Below are 22,103 nucleotides of genomic sequence, written 5' to 3'. Positions count from 1 at the left end.
ATGAAGGCGTATAGGGGGTGTGGGGGTAACGCCCCACACTTTCTTGATCCGATCGTGAGTGGGGGTGACGTGATCAGCACCACGCCCCTGACCGCCTTTACCCCCCAGGGTTTCCCCCAGGTACGCATGTTATTCGACGCTGGGTGGGCGCCGGGGCCGCTTCCAACGTTAGAAAAGTTCCCGGATTTGAACCGGCCGGGGATCGAACCCGGGACCTTTAGCATGGTAGTCAGACGCGTTACCGACTGAGCCACCGCGGCCAACCTTCTTTTCATAACAGTAAGACTAAATTCTCGTTTTATCAGAACTTTTAAAAAATGTGCAAAATACGTCTCTATTTTTAAACAACCACCCTGTCCCATGTATGTGTAAAATAATCCCACTCTGTCTCAGAAAACCTCTTCCTAAGATCAAATGAAGGAAACAACTATCAAGTCTCAACAATTATAATTTTTTGCTTAAATTTCCTATCATTTGTACAAACAGTAGCACATATCACGTCCTTTGGTGCAACACTGTCAACAGCTAATGTTACTTTCCTCGTCCTAATAAATTTATGGGTTGGCAACTAAGTTCCCGCCGTTTTTTAAGGTAGGTGTTGAAAGGTTAGTTTTCAATAAACAGATACAAGTAGTTAATCAATAATGTATTCTCCTGTGTTGTTAACAACGTTTTGCCAACGTTCAACAAGGTTTTCAATACCTCTTCGGTAGAAATCACGTGGTTTAGACTCGAAAAAGTCATCCAACCAAGCTCTCAATTTTGCATCAGTATTGAACGAAACTCCCCGCATAGCATTTGAAAGAGATCGAAAGAGGTGAAAATCCGTTGGTGCCAAATCTGGAGAGTATGGTGGGTGTAGCGCACTTCCCAACCATGAGCTTGAATGGCGTCCTTGGTCATATTGGTGATATGAGGGCGGGCGTTGTCGTGCAGCAAAAGAACACCATGCTGCCGATTCGGTCTTTTCTCTTGAATAGCCGTGTTGAGTCGTTCCATTTGTTGCACATAGAGTTCCGCGTTGATCGTTTGGTTCCTTTCAAGCAATTCGAAATGGAGAATCCCTTCCCAGTCCCACCGTACGCACAACATCGTTTTACGCGGATGAAGATCCTGTTTCGCGCGTGGGGTCGCTTGTTTCCCGGGGCTCAGCCATTCCTTACGCCGCTTCATATTCATGTAAAGGCACCATTTTTCATCGCCAGTAACGATTCGGTGAAGAAATCGTTCCTTTTGTCCATGGGTTGCACGGTGCCGAGCAAGCAAACCAGCGGAGATTGTGGCTCGTTGATTTTTGTTGGTGACACTTAAAGTGTGAGGCACCCATGCTCCACACTTCTGAACCTTTCCCATCGAGTGAAGATGCTTCTCTACAGTAGTGTGGGAGCAACCCATTGTCTCTGCCAGTTCCCTTGTTGTTTGACGCGGATTTTCATGCAACAGATGGTTCAATCGCTCTTCATCTAACTCAACTGGACGGCCAGAACGAGATGCGTCTTTGAGGTCAAAATTTCCTTTTTTGAACTTCGCATACCAATCACGGGCGGTTCTTTCAGCTATAGCACCCACTCCATACACAGCACAAATGTTGCGAGCAGCTTCTGCGGCCTTAGAACCTTGATTAAAGGCGAAAAGGAGGAGGTGTCGAAAATGCTCATTCTTCTCAACTTGACATTCCATTTTAATGATCTGTAAATAACAAAAAAATGTGTCTTAGTAACAAAGAAACATAAATTTAGGTAGAACAATATATTCTCTTTCGCATGATGTACACCTTCGTGCCAAACGTATTTAATGTCATAGAGATTTTTCCAATGAAAAAAAAAACGGCGGGAACTTAGTTGCCAACCCAATACTTCCAACCTGTGACGGCGCCAGGGAAATTTGACTGGGGGGGGGAAGGCTGGCAACAAAATTTTGTAAGGGGGCAGTCACATTAAAACGGCCGAAAACACTACACATATATATACTTATATAATAATAATTATAATAATAATAATTATTATTATTATTATTATTATATTCATGTATGGTGTTTTGTGTGTGTCTTTTATTTAGAGTGGACGTTTACTGCCTAAATTTACTTATTGATTACGAGTTTATCTCCACATGATTCATTTTAATAAAGACATTAATTCTTTTTTATTGGTAAGTTGCGTTGTCTCTAGTGGCCTATTTCAGTATTGAAAGACATTCATAATTTTATAATTCATTGTCTTTCTTGAGATGAAACTACTGATATAAATATTTAAGTTATAAGATAATAATATAAATGATGAAAATAATGCTTCTAAGAGTTTAATTTTCTTGCAAAATAAACGTGACGTTGGAAGAAATGAATCTTCTTAAGTATTAGAAACAATGTGAGGCACTTCTCCTGTAGGAGAATTCTGCTCTATGTGCTTTGGAGAACACATTGCCCACCTTTGGTACGTCCAGGACTTGACATTTCTTCTCAATGGCAAGAACAGCCAAATGAGGCAGTTTGCATCCAGCATCCTGTTTCGAGCAAGCCTTTTCAAAGATTTTAAGGACAACCATCTTCGTAACGCTGAAGAGTTTTGGGCAAAATTTGTGTTTCACCTTTCAGGGAAATGTTATCACAGGATAAAAAATCAGACAAAGGTTACAGTTATCTCATAATTCAAGAAATATTCTGACCCTGGCATTACTTACTTTTACTCTACCACTCCAACGTATGTCCGTGCTACACAATTACAGGCACCTATGGAGTTCATGGGTAGAAGTTCTTCGATTTTAATATGTACGAGAAAGAGCAAACCTGCATCCAATGATTGAAGAGTGGCAAATCCTAATAAGCGTTCTTTTACCTGCCCGCGATATGTTTTGAATCGAATTTTAAGTGTAATTTGCATTTTAAGGTTCACGTTCAATACATTTCCAAATAATATCCCCTCATTAACTTCAAGAGTATCGAAGAAATCCCCTTTGTTAAGGTTTCCTCAGACTCATCATCTCGAAATTCAAGTCCCTGAATAGTAAGAAACCGCGATGAATCCACAACAACTGACATGTAGTGTCGGTTTTTCTCCGATCACCTTTGGTCCTGGGTTCGATACCCAGTGGAGGCACTTTAAACTATAAGTCCAGTCCCGATTATCCTTACTGTGCATAAAGTGGACTTTAAACGCCAAATCAACCAACCTACCAAATCTTGAATCAACTTTCAATGTCTTTTAATAATTAGCGTTGTCACTAACGACCACGATTAGAATAATTTGCCCGTACTACAGATGATCTAGTCCTGAAAATATTCGTGATGTTTTAAAACCATCCACATTCAACACTTTTCCCCAGTTCTTAAGACTGGGTAAAACTTAGGTTAATCTCGGCTATTACAGGACATAAATGAATGAGAAATCACTTATGCCCGGGTCGGCGCTCGAATCTTGAACGAAAGTCACATACACATAGCTCTATATATATACACTAAACAAATTAATATTTGTTAATTAAGTTGGTATTATAAGCAGGAAAGTGATATCATGAAGAATACACCACTTTGAAAAGGTGAAAATTGTCGTACTCTTATAAATGAACTCTCTTATTATTCGATATTTAATTAACTTCAGTTGGAGGGCCCGGGTGGGGGGGTGAAATGTCTGACATGGTGCGTCCCCCTGCCCCTCTGGCGTCGTCACTGCTTCCAACCCTCTAATAACTTCGCTGCTGATAGCCTCACCTTCGAAATGGAAGCTTGTGTGTCGGCGAATAATACAAAGAACTTGTGTTCACTGTCCCTCTTTCATTCAAAGTATGCCGTTTTCCTTTTCAGCTTTTCCTGCAAAACTTCATGTCAGCAAGCAAACCAAATTACAGAATTTTTATTGCCCCTCCCTTGCATCAACTTTCATTCCTACTTTAGGCCTGGATTTATGGCACGTATCCGCTACTGCAGGTCAACCTCGCCCTATGTTTGGTGTTTGCCCCCTGAAGCAACGGTGTCCATTGTTCAAAGCGAAACCTTTGTCAGTGGGGAACGGCGAAAAATAGTCTCGGAATACACCCTGGTTGTAAACAAGCTCCCGCCACCCTGACATTGCTGTCAGCTTCCCTCTGAAGTTCGATAAAACTACTTTGTGACATGTGTTTAACAACGAGTGTAGACAGTAGATACTACATGTATTTTGCTCATAAACTTGAAGGCTAAATTTACAGAATAAAAATAACAGCTACAACATTCCTTCATCTGATTTACAGAAAGGCTAATCGGTACTGGACACACAGTTTAAAGTGGGGTTCAAATCACAATGTGCCTTCACCGGGTATCGAATCCGGGACCCCTTGATTACAAGGCGACGATGCTACCACTGTACCATCGGCGAGTCCCCTCGTAGAACAAAGTTTCCTTCTACGACGATTATACAGAACTTAGTGCACTTCCTTCACTTGAAATCTATTCTATATAAGCCTCAGTATTTCGTTATTACAATCCAAGGAATAGTATTCTCCTTAAATAAGAAATAAAGAAAAGAAAAACATTGGAAATAATCTTCGGTTAAAAATTTTGCTTTTATTTTTTCGAGACATTCGAGACGAGACGAGACTTTTCAAAAGCCGTCCCGTCCCGTCTCGTGTCTAGTCTCGAAAACGAGACGAGAAAGGCATTCCGTCTCGTCCCGTCTCGAATTTCAAAAGGCTTGTCCCGTCTCGTGTCTCGTCTCGTTTTCGAGACGAGACACGAGACGAGACGGGACATGTCCCGTCCCGTGAGCAACACTAATCGACACGTTGCTAACAGCTGACAAATGAGTGACTAGTGGGGAAAAATTCATGCCCAAAATTTCCATACCCACAGAAAGAAACAGTCATTGGTGCACACGTCATGAAGAAAGTTGGAAATTATCATTTAAATCGAAGAGGATTACTCAAAAAATTGGTAACACACTTAGCGTAAAAATTACGGAAAAAACTTCCTCGTTTCATAAGCTCTCCAAAAATATACAAACATTGTCAACTTGCACACGGGTTAGGGGAAAAATCTGAATAAAAAGCGGAGAAGGCGCGTTGTAGACCTCTTTGTAAAGTGAGAAGAAGTTGTCGGTTGTGAGAAATAAAGGGACGAAAATGAGTGAAATAATAATGTTATTTACCATTCTCATGATTCCAGGTTGACAGAATTAACTGTTACAAAAACTACAAATCCTGTTAAAATTGCCTCCCCCGGTTACGTATGCAAGCACGCTGCCTGCGGCGTACTTCAGACACAGTCAATCGCGTTGACACTGTCTCTTATGTCTCAATTCTCTCTCTCTCAACTCTTCTTGGGAATCCACTGGTGTACTGTAGGCTGACTCTTACATGTGACCTCAAATGCAAAAGTCGCATGGCGTAAAATCCGGACTCCTCGCCGGCCAGGGTTGCTGGCCGCCTCGACCGATCCATTGCATGGGATAATTGTCGTCCAGCCACTGTCGCACACCTCGGAAATAGTGGGCTGGGCAGCCATCATGTTGGTAAATCATACCCCATCTTGTGGCGAGCGGCACATCCTCCAGCAGCGTCGTCAATTCTTTCCTTAAGAAGTTTTCGTAGGTAATGCCGTTTAGGTTTTGTGGCGGAAAGAATGGCCCGATCACATGATTTTAAATGCTTCCCATTTAGTGGGAATTTTCTCTGGTGACCCTTTTCTTTAGATTATGACCCTTAGGGGCCCAAAAATGCGCATTATGAAAATTCGTAATACCATCGCGGTCGAATTTGGATTCGTCCGTCCACAGAATTGTTGTCAGGTGATGGGGGTCTTCAGTGTCGGTATGTAGTAAATATCGACACAAATCCATCCTTCTGACAATAGCATGCGATTTTTACATTTGGGGTCACAAGTAAGAGTAAGTCTACAGTACACCAGTGGATTCCCAAGAAGAGTTGAGAGAGAGAGAATTGAGACATAAGAGACAGTGTCAACGCGATTGACTGTGTCTGAAGTACGCCGCAGGCTGCGTGCTTGCATACGTAACCGGGGGAGGCAATTTTAACAGGATTTGTAGTTTTTGTAACAGTTAATTCTGACAACCTGGAATCATGAGAATGGTAAATAACATTATTATTTCACTCATTTTCGTCCCTTTATTTCTCACAACCGACAACTTCTTTTCACTTTACAAAGAGGTCTACAACGCGCCTTCTCCGCTTTTTATTCAGATTTTTCCCCTAACCCGTGTGCCAGTTGACAATGTTTGTATATTTTTGGAGAGCTTATGAAACGAGGAAGTTTTTTCCGTAATTTTTACGCTAAGTGTGTTACCAATTTTTTGAGTAATCCTCTTCGATTTAAATGATAATTTCCAAATTTCTTCATTACGTGTGCACCAATGACTGTTTCTTTCTGTGGGTATGGAAATTTTGGGCATGAATTTTTTCCCCAGTAGTCACTCATTCGTCAGCTGTTAGCAACGTGTCGATTAAGTGTCCAGGGTGTAGTAGTTTTTTCACAATTATTAGTTTTTTGGTCGCAAGTCGGAATATTTCACGAAAATCTACAAACTGCAATAACTCGAAACCCATTGATTTCCGACCCCCGGTGCATAGGGTCAAATGTGTTGCAAATATGCTCTAGTATTGCCCCTTTCCAGGAATAGATTGAATTACCAATCACCCTGTATATACACACACACACTTGCACGATCCGGACGCCAATGATCACAGAAGGATTCATTCTACAGTGCGTTCGAAAAGTAACTGTACACCTGTCATGCACTACAGTCCGCCCGGCCAAAGAACGGACTTGAGGAAACCCAGACTTTCCGCCTTCAGTTCAAGGGGGAAAAAGCGCTGTTGCTACACGCCTGATTTTTGTTCAATCGAACACAACACCCCTTTCCCCGTCAACATGCCCGCTTCGCTAACATTTCAGGCAGAGGCAGGGAATCGGAGACCCATTCCCTTGCTACGCGGCAGCAACCATTAGGCTTGGCCTTGTTGAGGGTGCCACCTGTTTCGAAAAAGACTCGTAACGAAATATTTGTAAACGCAGAATACCACGAGAATTCCCTCTCATCACGGCAACTGGACAAAGCCGATTGGTTCAGCGGTTCATGTGACCCTCCCTCGCTTTCGACAGGAAAGATAGAAATAGAATTTCCAAGTCCATTCTTTGGCCGCAACCACTGTAGTACAACAATGAACAACAAAGAACCAGACACACCTTCTAGTCTAAAAGCAATAGCCTTACTGGCTCGCGAAAGTAAACTGCACACAACGCAGGATTACCAACCTTTGCAGAAAACATTCATATAGGTGTATAGTTACTTTTCGAACGCACTGTACTACCCGCTTTAATGGCAACGTGTAAAATCTGTGTAAACAGTCAAGCACCTAAGAAAGTCAAGCAGACAATTGAGCAACTCGACTCAGTTACTATCCCATCTACTGTTCAATGTAAACTGGCCTTAAATTCGGTGGAATTTCTGACTGCCTACACATGAACGTTTCCGAGTAAAACATGTCTCTCTCTTCTCAAAGATCTATTAATGAACTGGAATTTCAAGGTGGAATTTATACACGTAGGACTAACTGTTATACTATTAAGTTTCATTTGTAATTAATTTCACACATGCATTAGCTTAGGTTGAATTCATTACACAGCCTTAATTGGGAAAAGGATTCTGCACAGCACAGCCATCGTATAGTGTAAATCTGCGAGAGTATACAATATACTGTTAAGTGTGCATAATATCTGAATCGATATTCAATTGTTTGAAAAGTTGTTATTGATAAAATTGGGAGTTCAGCCATCTTAGAAATGGTTATTGTAAGTTTAGTATTAAATCGTTATTTTGTAACCTCGTTTTTATCTTTATACTGTGAAGTACCTACGTGTGCGAATCAATTAACCTCTGTGTGTGAATACACGACAGAGATCTATATATGGCGACGAGGATTGTTATTATGGCGTCGCCACGCATTCAAAGGTGGTGCTTATTTTTGGCTTCTTTCACATATAAACTAATATGTACTAAAAAGGTTGAACTTACAGACATTTTATCAAGGTTGCCACTTCCTGACGTACAGTCTTAGAAAAAAATACCTGGGCCACGGGACGTAGAATTTCGTAACGTCTTAAAGCCTGTTGTTTATGCAACCCAAATAACAAGATATTCGCTTAAGTTTGCCTGGTGATTCTGAGTTCTCGGGAAGGATTGAGCTTTGATAGCATGAGTCACATGACTCGTGCCCCAGACACAACAAACAGCTGGGTGCTACGATGCCTCCAGAAGAAAATTTCAGGAACTGGTTTCTTGACAAGAGCTACTCGTAAGGAAATACTATTCTTTCAAGTGATATTAGAGTCATTGTCAAGAAGGTTCGCTGAAATTATGGTTCTCATCACAGACCACATGCCACACGTTAATTGTTTAAGTCCAGTTCACGCACTGGACCTACAGATTAAAATGGGATCCGAACCAAATGCCTCTCTATTTGGTATTGAATTCGGAAGCCTTTCATTACATGGCGAAGACGTTACCACTACGACATCAGAGAGGCAATGGAACCCCTTGAGAAAGAGATAAGCGAAAATTGCTACGTGACAAACCATATTTGACCGTAAATTTTAAAAATAAGACAATATTTTGTACTGACAGTTTCGAACCGTGGGAGAGGCATATATTTTTTTGTACCATCGTCCATTTCACGAGTTTATAATTCTTCCTCACCGACACGAGTAACGCGAGTGGTAGAAGAAAAGCGAAGTAAAATAACTGAAACAGAAATAAAAGGAAAAAGCGAAATAAATTTTATTCATAATATTCTGCAGTCACTTGAGTTGTATTCACGGGATGCTATCTTTAAAGAAAGCCGTGGTCTCTTCCTTGTCTTTTTTGCTTTCTTTGTGCTCTTGCTTCCCCCGTCACGATTGGTCTAAAACTAATTAATGCGACGTTAATTAAACAATCCAAACAACGAAACAATGCACAATCAACTGCACAAAACAACATTCCAAATGTTTTCGAATCGGAAAACAATTGAGATGCTGTAAAATGACTTAAGATGCAGTAATAAAGTGGGAATTCGGTACCGTATAGAATTAAATCGGTAGAGATGTTCGATTTGATTGGATGTTTGTTATTTAGATTTGCTATTCTTTCACTTTTGGCAAATAGCGACGATGAAGATGAGTGATGCTATGATGAAATTGATGAAGGGACACTTACCAAGGACACCCACGCCCAAGTCGAGATTCTAACCAGGGACCCATGGCATCGTAGCGCGCTGTGCTAACCACTCCTCCATGGAGTGGACATTATGGCATATTTTGTGTGCTCAATTGCGATCAATCAATGGAATGAATAGGCATATTATATGATTAATAAATTCATATCATAATACCACGTCATATTTTTCGGCACGAAGTAACATCAGAGACATTCAATCTTGCATTTTTGCCTTTCAACTAATTCTTTGAATTCAGGTTAATCACAACAATAAGATAAATTATGAAGCAAATGATAGTGAATGTGGGATATTATTACGAATTACCTGACAGAAACAACATTAAGCAGGCTCTGTGGTCAAGCTCATTAAGTGATTGACATTCGATATCGTCGCCAAAGTTCCCGGGTTTGAGTACCGTCCTTGTCGGGGGTGTTTGACTATTTCGTCATCAATTTCATGTAATGGTCACTCGTCCTTATCGTCGCGATCATCGAACAGGGAATAAAAATTATAAAAATAAATACGATGGAAGAGTACTTATTTCATCTCTCACGAAATCTCCTACAAAACCGGAATATATAAAATACATGTATATTCATTCACATACATTTTCGATTTCTATATTTAACTAATCGAGACCGAGAACGGGAGAGCAATTTTCAATTCGACAAACCGAGAGACGGAGAAACTGTCAAGTCTCGTTTCTTCTTGGCACCTCCGTAATCGAGTTGTTCTGTTTGTCATTGGCTTTGTATTGGCAATTATTGCCAGTATTCTTCCCCTGCAGGTAAACCATAACGATGAATTATGATGAAATGAAGCAGATAAAAGGGCAAGAACAAGAAAGTCATGCCTGTTCGGGACTCCAACCCAGAACCTTATGTAACGAGATTTGAAATTCTGGAGAAGGAGTCCGTGTTTCGCTTGGTTTTCTCTTTCCTCTACTTCTCTTATATTATCATACATGTATAATAAAAATGGATCTGATACGATATGTTGCGATTCATAATTGTGCTGGTTAAATGCTACAGATGTGAACTCCAAACTGCAATATATTATTCCCTTGTGTTTCGTATGTGGTTGAACATGAAATTTTCTTACACTGTGACAATTTCTTTCTTAGTTTTGGTTTGGTGCACAGATATGCTAATCTGGACTCGACCTTCAGTTTAAAGTGGGATACTAACCACTATGTGCATCCACCGTGTATCAAACCCGGGATCCACTGATTACAAGGCGACGACGTTATCACTACGCCATCGAGGAGGCCCCATGACAAAATGTTATTCACTCGATCTCTACCATAATTTATTTCAGCATTTACCTTTTCGATTTCTTCTTCTTTTTTCCTTTTGTTAACTACTCTTATACAACTCTTTTTGCGACTTCGAATTACTTCTTGTTTCAGGAAAAAATAATACATGCAGGCTGTATAAAAATCCCCCGTTCAAATAGATAAAACGTTCACTCTCGAGACCTAATTTACATGTTTATCACTAAAGTAACCATTAGGAAGGAAACTATTGAAATGTTAACTGATATAACTGCAGATGAAACAATACTTACAGCCACTAACGAAATATCTATTCTTGTGTAGCCTCACAGACAAGTATATGGTGAGTCATTCACTCTTGCTGACTACGGGCGAAGGTCACTGAACCAAAGGGTGGTGGCAAGCAAGCAGGCTTCTGCTCTACCAAAGACGAGGTCACGTGTTCCAGTTATCAATGGCGTACGAAATAAGGAGAAACACAGCTATCTGCCGTATGTTTTGGTCCCGTCATTGCACTTTATCGTCGTGGCCTTGAAGTTCCCTCAGGGCACTCCTACGTAAAGGCTTCTCAGCTAGAAGGATATCTTCCCCATTGAGTGGAGGAAAAGTGGGTGCGTATAGAGGTCCTTCAACTTTCGTATTCTTTTTCATTTCAGAACACGTGCTGTATCGTCGAATTAATCCAATCTATCCGATGTAAGTTTTAGGTTCTGTTTCTGTTCGGTTATTTCACGTTGTCTTCCTGCTTATGTTATTCGCGACGAAGGTTCTGGATTCGATAATCTGGACAATAACGGGATTGTGTTAGTTGCTTGATTTGGTGTCTTAAGTCCACTTTATGTCCTGTTAGGCTAATCGTGAATGGACCTATAATTTAAAGGGGGATCCGAACCACTATGTTCCTCCACCGAGTATCGAACCAGGGATCCCTTAATTACAAGGCGCCCACGATCCCACTGCGCCATCGGGGATTGTGTTCGAAACGAATGAATCAAATTTGAGTGATATGATATGCAACCATTGGAAGACTATTGAAAGAAAAGCTATGGGAACCTGCCAGTTTTTCTACTGCAGACAGGAAACCATAAACATGGAAGAGAAGCTTATATTCTATGAAACCTGACGCTATGTGCTCGAATACTGGCTAAATATAATCCATAGAGGCATAGCAACGTTAAACAACCTCTTATATGATACATATAGGTTTAAAAAGGTCAAAATACAAAGATTGTGTGCGCCTCACTGATGGCGTAGTGGTAAGGCCTTGTAATCAAGGGGTCTGGGGTACGATACCAGGTGATCGCACATAGTGGTTCGGATCCCACTTTAAACTGTATGCACTTCAGATTAGTCTATCTGTGCCGGTGACTCAGTCGGTAACGCGTCTGACTACCATGCTATAGGTCCCGGGTTCGATTCCCGGCCAATTCAAGCCCGGGAACTTTTCTAACGTTGGAAGCGGCTCCAGCGCCCACCCAGCGTCGAATGACATGGGTACCTGGGGGAAACCCTGGTGGTAAAGGCGGTCAGGGGCGTGATGCTGATCACATCACCCCCACTCACGAACGAATCAAGAAAGTGTGGGGCGGCGTGATGCTGATCACATCACCCCCACTCACGAACGAATCAAGAAAGTGTGGGGCGGCGTGATGCTGATCACATCACTCCCACTCACGAACGAATCAAGAAAGTGTGGGGCGTTACCCCCACACCCCCTATACGCCTTCATGGCGTAGCGCCAAGCACAGGTGAGAACTTTACCTTTTTTTTTTTTTTTTGCATAGAGTGGACTTACAACAAAATTTCAACTTGCGATAAAGATTATGATAAGGTATTAAAGAATTGGGTCTAACACATTTTTTTATTGTTTACCAATGACATTATTAACTAATATTCTTAATTTCAGTTTGAAGATGAAATCGGCTATGAAATAAAAGGAGTGGGTTCATATTTCTGTTACGAAATTCCACTTTTGTAGTAGACCTGTGCCACACTAAGTTGTGACAATAAACAAATCTGAGACACTTTCAAAGTATTAAATTTCTATCTACGTATTTGGGAAAAATCTTTCAATATAATACTTTTTTTGGACGCGTCAAATCATAGTATTTAATTCCTGTTTTAGCAGCTTTAAGAAACCTGATTTTTGGGGGGGGGTTACAAATGCCCTTTCTGCTCCCGTCAAGTTACGCCTATGACAAACAGGAATTCAAAGTAAAAGACTGTCCCGACTAAATCGGGAGACACGTCTGATAGATTTACAATTGGGAAAATCATAATTAAGCGTGTAGTTGAAAACAACCTATTTTCATATATTGCATGCAGCTCTACTTTTTCTGCAATGTGGATCAAGAACTGGGGACGTGGAGAAGCACAACACTCCACGTAACCAATAGTCACGTGACCCTCTTTGCTTTCCTGTCATGTTGACCTTCGCATGGAACACATTTCTCGGTGTTAAGACAGGCAAAATCACCCGATCATCGAAGGGTGCAATATGTGTTGCCTACCCTCCTGCATTACTTGCTCCTATTAAAGCCTTATGGGGAAGAACTTTTTTCCATGACTGTACATGATGATGATCCTAGGCAAGAAGAATTTGTGTTCCAGGTTACGCTTACGCCGAATGCAAAGCAGGCGATTTTGACGTATTTGAAACGAGATGATATTCTTAAGTTAACGAAATCTTATTGCAAGAATGGATGGCCACAAGATGTGAAAGGGTTAAAAAGGAGATGAATTGAAGGAACTGTTGGTGTACAAGAGAAGACAGCAGAATTAAGCATTACGGATGAGTTACTGTATTGGGCTCGGAGATTGGTTGTTCCCAAAGGAGTGCGAAATTACATTATTCAGAGAGCCCATGAAGATCATTGTGACTTTATAAAAATGAAAGTAATGCTCAGAGAGAGATATTGGTGGCCAGGAATAGATAAGGCTATTGAAGAGTATGTAAATAAATGTGAAGTTTGCGTGGCAGTCAAGCCAAATACAAGTGCTAAGAACTATAGTGCATGGACTGAATGCAGACATCCGTGGGAAAGGATGCATATGGATTTTTTTGAGTATAGAAGTATTACTTATATTATAATAGTAGATGCCTACAGCAAATGGGAAGATTATGATAGAGTTTCGTCTACTTCATTTAAAGAAGTAAAGCGTTATCTAATTAAATATTTTGCTATTTTTGGGCTACCAAAGTGTTTTGTTGTAGATAATGGTCCCCCATTCTCATCTTCAGAATTTAAAGCATTCTGTGATGAACGTCACCTCAATTTGTACCATTCTCCTGCGTACCATCCTGAAAGGAATGATCAGGTCGAGCGCTACGTGCAGACAGTGAAAACAAAGCTAGACTGTGCTGTACGGGAGCAATAGAATAAGAATACGCATGTCAACGTCGAAGAATTGTTGCAGAGAGTATTGGTAGCTTTGAGAAGCGAATATAATGCATCAGGTGACAAAACGCCACAGCAAATGATATTTTCCTACATTCTCAGGAATAAATTTGATGCCCAAATGGAAGAAATAATAGATCAAAACTGCGAAAGGGATAAAGCAGAAGCAGATGAAAAGGTGAACCAAAGAGGCGATTTTGTATGGGTTATGCTACCATTTAAGGACAAGAGGAATGCTATGAGGTATGTCAAGGGAAAACTTATAGCACGGAAAAGCAAAGTTACATGGCTGGTGAATGTTGAAGGTAGAAACCGGGTCGTGCATGAAGATCAGTTAAAATGGATGCAAGACAAGAAAGATAGATATCATTTTGGAAGTCAGAAGAAGGAGGAGGATAATGATGAACGAATTCATGGACCAGATACAGGTCAAGACGGCGGATCAGTTTTCTGCGATGAAGACTTATTCATTACAGGAAAAAGTGGATGTAATGGCAGTGGTTCTGTGGCGCCGGAAGCTTCTACGACAAATGACAAACCGTCTACATCGTACTTGGATGATTCCTGCAGCCAACATCAGCGACAACAGCAGCATCAGTGTAGGAGGTCCTCTCGACAGAGAAAACCGCCTGATAGACTGAAATATAACTGAATCAAATAAGGAAGAGGGGGGAATGTTAAGTGTGCTGAATCGATATTCAATTGTTTGAAAAGTTGTTATTGATAAAAATGGGAGTTCAGCCATCTTAGAAATGGTTATTGTAAGTTTAGTATTAAACCGTTATTTTGTATCCTCGTTTTTATCTTTATACTGTGAAGTACCTACGTGTGCGAATCAATTAACCTCTGCGTGTGAATACTTGACATATACGTCACACGAAAATTCCTCAACACGAAAACAAAAAAAACACCCACGGACCCACCTATTCATATTTCATCTTTTCGATTCTCCGCTGTCTTATAATATGAAGTTATGAATCAAAATCGGCATGAATTTAAACAAAAATGTCAAACAAGCTGCTGATAACCTTCTACATTGTTAAAAATAACCATGGACAATTTATGGATAAATAATTTTGCATCCCACTGTACCATCTATAGTCATTATTGATTCTATCTAAGAGCCATGAGATAAATGTCCCACCCCTTGGGTCTCCACATACTTCATTTTGGCGATGTCTCAAGTATCTTCTCAAAATTAATCTCTTCGATGGTCTCTCCTTTACAAACTGGAAAACCAATCGGACAAGTTAGTTAAACTTCAAAATAAATTTTATTCTTGTTATTTAGCATCGCTTTTATTCAACTTCTGGCTAATCGCGACGTTGAGGATGAGTGATGATGAAATTAATTAAGGGACACTCACAAAGAACACTCATGCCCAGGCTTCAACAGAAATGAACATAGTGCGTTAAGTGGTCGACTCCGTTCTCGTCACCGAAGTTCCCGGTTTCGCATCCCAGCCCACGTCATCACTTTCATCGTCACAATTAGTCGAAAGTGGCAGGAATGCCGCGCAAACTAAGAAAAATACTAATATCTGGAAAATACACTAACGCTGACTAATACATTCAAGTTAACTTACGATACATCTGCTTCCTAAATTCAATTTTTCATACATGTGATGTTATCCTTAAATTTCTAGAGTTGTACAAATTTGAAGAATATAAAGACAACGTTATTGAGCCAATAAACGTTACCCCCCACCACACACACACACCAATATACCCCTCCTCTTCTGAGGAATCGTTTGGGCTGCATTTATTCCTCTAGTCCCTACATACTCAGTTGTGTTTGCTGTGTTCAATACCTTTCCTCTGTTTATCTTAACCTGTTTTAAACAATGAAACATTTTGTCATCAAAATTCAAATTAACCCTTGCTTCCTTTGTCCCCTGCAAATATGGTGTGTATTAGGGGTTGCATACAAAATATACTTTTGCTCTTGAATTTACCAATGATGCAGACGATACTGTTCACATTCGTCATAAACCACGTACAGTTACGGACACTTCTGGGTTGTAACAATAATACTGACTTCTCAATGGAATCTTTACAACCCAGAAGTGTCCGTGACTGTACCATCAAAGCTGTAACTCAGTAAAGAGTGAGTTTCTGTTCATTTGCTGCCATGCAGCATCGTTCCGTAAGGTACTGTTAATTGTCACACCCTGTATATTCTATCGCTATTAAAATTTAATATTACCTTTAATTAATGCTAGAACCAATACACAAAAGCGCGAATTTTCCTTCTCAATTGGGCAACCCAGCGGTGACGCAAGGACATTAATGGAACTCATTGTTACTTTCATTGTTAACGGTGGTTTCGTTTCACTTTCGATGGTGAAAGTTGAACAAAGGGTGTGGAGGAGGAAGACCTTAGGCAAGGGTGGGTGGATGCGCGTGGGGGCTGCGGGGGCCTAGGCTTTGAAAGAAGGGCATCAAAGGAGTTCATGTTTCGCAAGAGAATCGCTAGAAATCGTTGGCTAAGGATCGCCATTATTTTCTATCATTAAGCGAATATAAAAGGGGGCGTATTATCTGAGACGCCCTAACGTTACGTGGATCAAAATAATCTTCGTTGCACTGAAATAATTCTGTAAACAGTTTGTGTTTCGTACCAGAAGGATATGTAAAGTAACTTTCAGAAAGTTAGAGTTTACGTTTTGAGAAAGTAACTCTGTTGCTCTTTTGAGACGATAAATTAGTTACTCTTATAAGAAAGTAACTCAGAGTTACTGTCTCTTTAAAAAGTAACTGGACCTTCCTGATGAAGTAATTGTCGCCTTGTAATCAAGGAGTCATGGGTTCGATCCCCGGCGGAGGCAGATGGTGATTGGAATCCTGTCCCAATTAGGCTATCTGTGCATAAAGTTGGCAAACTTTTACTTTAAAAACTAAGTAAGTTACTTTTACAGTTACGATAAGATATAATTCGTATAACATGTTTCATGTTCTCCTTTTACACTGAATCCGTAAAAAAAATAACATTACTTTTCATCATTTTATAATTTTTAATAAAAGTATAGAAATAATAGAATCCACACTAAATCCCAATACTTGAAATATACAGTATTATTATTATTATTATTATTATTATTATTATTAGTAACCCATAATTTTCGTAATTACTACTGAACCAAGAAGCTGTGGAAAGTCCAGGATAATTGTCAGAGATTATGTACAGCGCGCTACGAATCCAGAGGTCACGGTTTCGAATCTCGGCTTGGCTTGGATGTTCCTTGTGAATGCCCATTCACAATTTCATTACTCATCCTCGTTGTCGCAATTAGCCAAGAGTGGTTGAAAAGCAAAGCTAAATAAGAAAGAAAAAAATGTCACATCATGCATACTGATATACCTTAAGTGCTCTAAAAATAATATATTGTGCCGAACACGGACAGTGGCGAGAAAAGTATCAGATTTTTATACCAATTTTTCATAATCAAAAAGTCAACCATTCAATCAGGCGAATATTTTAATCGAAATGTCACTACTACTCTCTTGAGCTTGGTTTGGTTTGAGTTGGTGTTCTAAGTCCACTTTATGCACAGTAAGGCTAATCGGGACTGAACCTACAGTTTAAAGTGGGATCCGAACTACTTGTGCCTCCACCGGGTATCGAACCCGGGAGCCCTTGATTACAAGGTAATGACGCTACCACTGCGCCATGGGGGAGGCCCCACTACTATCTTGAGAAAAGTAACTGTGTTGTAGTTACTAATTTGAAAAGGAAACTGAGTTACAGTTATCGGTACTCGAAAGGAGTAATTGTAACTTCCAAAGACTGTCATAAAATTAAATGCTTCTTCGAGTATGAAAGTTTGCAACTATCTGATCTTTAACCAATGGATCCTCGAGCAGTGAGTTTGAATCTCAAGCAGAAGATGGCATTGTTCCTGTGCATAAGAAGGTCCCAACTATTAAACAGAGTTGCGTGAGCTTTAGAGAACGCAATATGAAAAAATAATATTACTTTTTTGAAGAAACATACAGACACAACTTTCACAGTTGAGAAGCAGAACATACAACGTTTCGGCTCGAGGCAACTGAGCTACCAGTAAGACCTTAGTTGAGGTTTCCCGCCTTCTTTGAATACACGTGCACACAAAAGTACAATATTAAACTTCCATTCTCCTATTCCCATTCCAATTTTCTACTGCACGCGTATATCTTTCAACACTGAATTAATGTCTCTCTCTAACAACTCATCATGGGAATGATTTCCTTGTAACTAAGAAGGACCTCTAAGGGCCTCCCCGATGGCGCAGTGGTAGCGTGGTCGCATTGTAATCAAGTGGGCCCGGGTTCGATACTGGTGGGGCATATGGTGGTTCGGATCCCACTTTAAACTGTAGGCCCAGTCCGATTAACCTTACCGTGCATAAAGTGGACTTAAAGCACCAAAATCAACCAACCATGAAGGACCTCACAGAAGCGGTATTACTAACGCTGTCGCCTTGTAATTATGCGAGTCCCGGGTTCGATCCCTGTGGAGGAAGATACCATTTTAAACCGTTCCCGATTAACCCAACAATTAATTCCAGAAAATGCTCATGATCGTCAACCTCTTTTCGTTTTTACCACAGATAACATTGATATACTAAATTTATCTGTGCCTTTTACCAGACTATGTTGCAGTCAAAATGACCGACTAGTTCTTTTTAGGCGGTGATGAGTAATTTGGTGAATTTCTCCATGTACAATAAGTCGAAAAATACTCAAGTATTGACGTTTCATTAAGAATAGTTGTGTATAGATGCTAGTGTCAGCAAATACTACAGAAGGAGTAGGGATGGCAAGTCTGATTTATTCCCAAGACAAGCAAGCAAAAATCGTTAAGTTGAATGAACTTTTACTATTTAGAGGTATATAAAAATACAACAGCTCTCGCAGCAAGATATTCTTGTCTTCCTTCTGGTCTATTTTTGAGCTGGCGAGATCATTAATCCCTGGCAACTCATCAGTGAATATTTAAATGTAGCTAAGCATGTCGAAATAAAAAAATATTTTATCATAACTCGAAAGAGCATATAACCTTACTCTCATATGCTTGAAACGTTGGACGATATTGCTGACTTAAGAGGCCATATCATGGGCAGCAGAAAACAGACCTTCATTCAGTACACTTTTTCTCGAAAACCATTTGAGGCATTTGAATCAGCTTTGTGGCAAATTAATTAGAAAGGATGAATCTTAACGGTGAATATTGTATTTATTTTTAATCACATCTAAATTTTAAAATATATTAGCTGTCAAATATCTTAGTTTTTGGATCGATGTATAGAGACCGATTCTAAGTTATTGTAAAAATTTAACCTTGCAAGCCTTTCTTGAATCCTTCCTCAGTAAACTGATTTTAAGTGTACTCATGGATTTATTACACATATTAGCATCCTTTACAGAGTAATATTATGCATGACACATGCTTCAGGTTTGAGAGTCTGGTATCTCCTTGGTATAGAGTCAAAGCAGTCTTGAGAAGGACCATTACAATGAGAGATAGACGAGGACAATTAGGAAAGGCTCACTCAACCGGCAAATTAACAGTAATAAGTCGTGCGGTAATGATGCGAGTTGAACCTACAATCAAGAACGCAAGTCGTTATCCAATCTCGAGAGAAGGGCAGGTGCACGCAGTTCATCTCATCAGCCAAGTACATCTGCAACTTCTTGACATGGCTCATCTCAGAATCTTCAGGGATGTTTTGGAGTTTCTAAGAAATACGAAACCTGTTTGACGAGGGTTGCATTGGACATCGCTATTATTAACTACAATCATGTCTGGATTGGAACATGAACAATGCGTCCTTCGCGAGGTTAGCATAATTAAAACAATAACATTATACGTAATAACTAGGATTTGTGCAGAGTTGAAACTGTCCAAAACTTGTGGTTGAAAGTTTTCGTTTGGTTTACATGCATGTGGCGTGTTTGAGGTTTGGCTCGCTTTAAATTGACTTCTTTCTTGAGTAACGCTGAAGACACACATATTATATACCAAGATTCAACGAACGGGCCAAAAAATAAACAGCAGTTAATCGCATAATAGGGAGAATAGAACTGTTCTGTTCCTACCGTTGCTTTATTATTTCAGTTATTTGAACCGTCACAAGGAACATTCCAAATCACAAATGACTTGATATGTGCAGAAACGACTCGTTAATAAGGGTTCTACAATAAGAATTCAACTGGATAAACCTTAGGCACCAAGGTTGTGACATCTTGTCAGCTAATAGTAACCGTTTTCTAGCTACTGACTTACCTGTGTGTAACAATCTTGAATAGCCGACATATTTATGATCTGACGAAATGTAAGGGGTGAAATCACCTAACCATATCATCATATGTCAATGCAAACTTCACGAAACATGCAGAGAACAATTTTTACAGGACTTATATTAGTGGATATCAAGCACCACTAACACTACCTTGTCTACTGACTTCTTCGTCCTCGGTGATCAATAGTTTTACAAAATAATTCACCGTGCCAAAAATAATGTTATAAACGTGTTCTGAAATGGTCTAGCTATTGATTTTGAAAGTAATGTTGATATGTGAAAATATTATATGTATGTATGTATATATTGTAACTTGATAAATTACTAACTAGTGCCTGGACGATGTCTAGAACCAATAAAGAAAATAAATAAAAGAGCTGAAAGCAACGAGTAGGCTATAGAAGAGGAAATGGCGAAATTGATCGTCTTTTGTTGAAAATTGGAAGAGAATCTTCCCCTATTTTTTTTGCAGCTATAGTGGAACCACAAGCAAAAAAGCCTGCGCAGACCCGCGACTCCTTTGCACCGTACTCCCGCGTGGAGGGGAGGGGCAGAGTGGAGAAGGGGGAGATGCGCGGAGACTTTTCACCGAAGCTTCTTTTGTTTGTGGTCGCTCTATAAAGCAGGGGTGATCAAACTTTTCCATGCAGGGTTAGTAACTAGTTGAGTAATTCGTCACGGGCCAAATCACATGATTATTTTCTCCACGAAATATAATGCCTCAATAGATAATTAGAGATGATTTCCTGGCGGCGAATGTTTCCCGGGACATCAACCAGGTGATTTTCGGATAGGCTTCGGATCTTTGGAGAGCTAACGTCACTCTTATCTTCAGGGATTGATGTGATCCCTGAATCAGGAAATCAGCTAGTTGATATCCTGAGAAAACCTCTTCTTCAGATAATTATAGGTTTTATAGATACTAAGACCATGTAAAGTGTAGTTTGGGCGGCCCTGTACTAGAGGCGCATTATCTAATGAGAAAGAAAAGCTTCTACTTGCAGTAAGAAGATCATGTAGTTCCTTTCCCACCAATAGCCGGTTCCCTTGCGGGCGCGGTTAATCGAAACGTTAGTGTTGAGTGATGATGAAATAAATGAAGGTACACTCACAAAGAACACCCATGCCTAGGCAGGGATTCGAACCCGAGACCCCAGGTATCAGTGGCGGCGATTAGGAGACGGGTGAGGGCAGTTGCCCCCACTTTTTGCCACTTTTACGCGGTCTACCAAGAAAAGCAAACTGTCCTACTTCCTTCCCAGTAATAGCAGCATAACAAGTCATAACATTCGATTTGCTTTACGCGGGAAGCAGTTTCAACCAAACTGGAGGCCTCTACCACACTGGGTGTAAATGGAAATAGAAAAGATAACAAGGAATGCTGGGAAAAGTAACCAGCGTTATCAACTGGATATTAAGACAATGCCTTGCATTACTTTGTTTCGTACACTGCCATTGCCGCAGAAAGACTCAAACCTGTGCCAGAAGCAACATTCGAATGCATTCGGCCTTCAAATGGACCTTGACAGCTTATTCCAATCATTGTCTACTGGCATCAACACAGGCCAGTCGTTTCGGCTGAAGAAAGGGGCAGAAAAAGCAAGAATTCACAGAAGAGTTGCAAATTAAGTGCATCTCTCAATTTTTGCTGGTTATTTCCGCCCCATTTGTCGAGTGAAGGCTGCTTCAAGCACCGTTACGTTTGTCTTCCACATAGCCGGTCGCCCGTACGCCTTCCTTCCCATCTGGAATCCGACTCCGAGAAGGGTGTGGTGGGCAAAATCTCAAGGCCGCTTTCGTGTAAAAAAGGAAACTGGGAGAAGGGGCAAAAAATAAATCAGGAACCGATGCACTAGATAAGTTGCACGGGAAATCTTGGTAACGATTATATACGAGGATTGTCCGGAAAGTAAGCTCCAACTAAACGTCTAAGATGATTGGTCTCGTAGGTTTCCTCAAATCCGATCGCTCCACA

This window comes from Lepisma saccharinum, chromosome 9 (assembly GCF_977018435.1).
Source record: "Lepisma saccharinum chromosome 9, izLepSacc3.1, whole genome shotgun sequence".
Taxonomy (NCBI): Eukaryota; Metazoa; Arthropoda; class Insecta; order Zygentoma; family Lepismatidae; genus Lepisma; species Lepisma saccharinum.
Note: the sequence above shows the minus strand (reverse complement) of the source record.